Genomic DNA, 2,953 nt, shown 5'->3' on the forward strand with positions numbered 1-2,953 from the left:
ACATAAACTGGTTTGGAAACACATTATTATCTGAGCAAAACTGCCAGAACTACCAGGGTAAAACTGATCATGAGCATTCATCCGTCTGTGGTCATCAGTATGTTTTACAGAGAAAATGATGAACTTTTCTTAATCTGATAAATTGATTAAGTGGAGACTGATCAGCTGAATGCAACTGTTTAATTTGTCATTTCACTTAGAAATTTCCCATACGCTTGCACATAAAACTAATCTATAATTTTGTTGTTCATTTATCAGGCCCTAGTAGTAAGGTTATGCTAAGTTTATAGGATGAATTTGATGCTATTATGTATTTCTACATAACTAACAGAGCATAAGAATTTGGTGTTTCTTGAAGAAATGCACTAATAAAATATCAGATCTTAGAATCTCTTCTGGAGGTGACTCTTCTATAATTTCTTCCAGGGTTACTTTTCTTTCAGATTTTCTACTTCGTGAGTTGGTTTTAGTAATGTGTTTTCTCAGAAAACCATCTACTTCATTAGGAAGCTTCCCAGATACATGATCATAGAGTCAGATATAACATTCTCTTCTAAATTTTTCAACTGTTAATTGCAGAAATTTTTATGCACACATAAAATGAGACAGAATATGTAATGGACCTCCACATATCCATTACCCAGCTTTAAAAGTAATCAACATTTTTGCCAACATTCTTTCACTTATTCCTCAGTCACCTCTTTAAAATAGAGCCCTATATTTTTTCAGCTTTACTGAAGCATAATTAACAAATAAAACTGTAAGATATCTACAGTGTACATAATGATGATTTGACACACATACATATTTTGAAAAATTTGCCTGAATCTAGTTAATTAACACATCCATCTTACCACATATTTATCTTTTTTCCCTTGATGAGAATATTCAAGATCTAAAATCTTATCAAATTTCAATTATACAAAACAGTGTTAACAACCACAGTCACCATGTTATACGTTAGAACCTCAGAGCTTATTTATCTCATAGCTGAGAAGCACTGTACTGTATAACAAGTGCCAGCCTTCCAATCATTCCATTCATATAAACTTCAGCAATTCTTCTTTTAGAACTTTTTTATTTAAAAGTTTAAACTCTTCTATGTTTATAATTTTATCTCATTTCTCATTCAATTTAAACTTTTTTCTCTTTCCTTCTCTATTTTCCCAAGGTTTTCTTGACAAAGATATTGGTTTCTCAATGTGTTGGCTCTTAGATTAATGTATTAATTCTACAATTCTAAAATTTTTGTTTTCTAAATCAAAGATTTCTGTTAATAAGTTATTTAATGTTTCATTTTCACCACTGCTTTCCTTAGGTTGATTCAGTTAGTTTTTCTTAGGTTGAATGCTTGCTTTTTTAATAAGAATTCTCTTGAGAATATCAACCTGCTGAACTCAATTTTGGCCTCATTCCTTATGATGTACTCATTTCCAATATTTTCTAAATCATTTGTAGTTGTAGTTTTTAAAGTCTACTTCAAACTGTGAAATATTTAAATTTTCCTTCTTTTTTTCTCATTTCTAAGTGAATGTGAGTTTTTGTTTAGAATGTGTATGTTAATTTTGTCACATTCATTTCCTTCCACCCATCTCCATTGTTATGTCACATATTATATATACAGTTGTGGATGCGACTGGTGATGGAAGTAATGTCTAAAACTGTAAAGAACAATATTGCATAGGAACCTGGAATGTTAGGTCCATGAATCAAGGTAAATTGGAAGTGGTCAAACAGGAGATGGCAAGAGTGAACATTGAGGTTTTAGGAATCAGTGAACTAAAATGGACTGGATGGGTGGATTTAACTCAGATCACCATTATATCTACTACTATGGGCAAGAATCCCTTATAAGAAACAGAGTACCCCTCATAGTCAACAAAAGAGTCTGAAATGCAGTACTTGGGTAAAGTCTCAAAAATGGTAGAATGATCTCTGTTCGTTTCCAAGCCAAACCATTCAGTATCACAGTAATCCAAGTTTATGCCCCAACCAGTAATGTTGAAGAAGCTGAAGCTGAACAGTTCTATGAAGACCTACAAGACCTTCTAGAACAAACACCCAAAAAAGATGTCCTTTTCATTATAAGGGACTGGAATGCAGAAGTAGGAAGTCAAGAAACACCTGGAGTAACAGGCAAATTTGGCTTTGGAGTACAGAATGAAGCAGGGCAAAGGCTAGTAGAGTTCTGCCAAGAGAACGCACTGGCCATAGCAAACATGCTCTTCTAACAACACAAGAAACGACTCTACACATGGACATCACCCGATGGTCAGCACTGAAATCAGATTGATTATAGTCTTTGCAGTCAAAGATGGAGAAGCTCCATATGGTCAGCAAAAACAAGACCGGGAGCTGACTGTGGCTCATATCTTGATCTTCTTATTGCCAAATTCAGACTTCAATTGAAAAAAGTATGGAAAATCACTAGACCATTCAGGTATGACCTAAATCAAATCCCTTATGATTATACAGTGGAAGTGATAAATGGATTCAAGGGATCAGATCTGATAGACACAGTGCCTGAAGAACTATGGACAGAGGTTTGTGACATTGTACAGGAAGCAGTGCTCAAGACCATCCCCAAGAAAAAGAAATGCAAAAAGGAAAAATGGTTGTCTGAGGAGACCTTACAAATAGCTGAGAAAAGAAGAGAGGTGAAAGGCAAAGGAGAAAAGGAAAGATATATCCGTTTGAATGCAGAGTTCCAAAGAATAGCAAGGAGAGATAAGAAAGCCTTCCTCAGTGATCAGTGCAAAGAAATAGAGGAAAACAACAGGATGGGAAAGACTAGAGATCTCTTCAAGAAAATTAGAGATACCAAGTGGACATTTCATGCAAAGATGGGCTCGATAAAGGACAGAAATGATATGGACCTAACAGAAGCAGAAGACATTAAGAAGAGGTGGCAAGAATACACAGAAGAATTACACAAAAAAGATTATTCGTGACC

The sequence above is a fragment of the Ovis aries genome, chromosome 3, assembly GCF_016772045.2.
Source record: "Ovis aries strain OAR_USU_Benz2616 breed Rambouillet chromosome 3, ARS-UI_Ramb_v3.0, whole genome shotgun sequence".
Classification (NCBI taxonomy): Eukaryota; Metazoa; Chordata; class Mammalia; order Artiodactyla; family Bovidae; genus Ovis; species Ovis aries.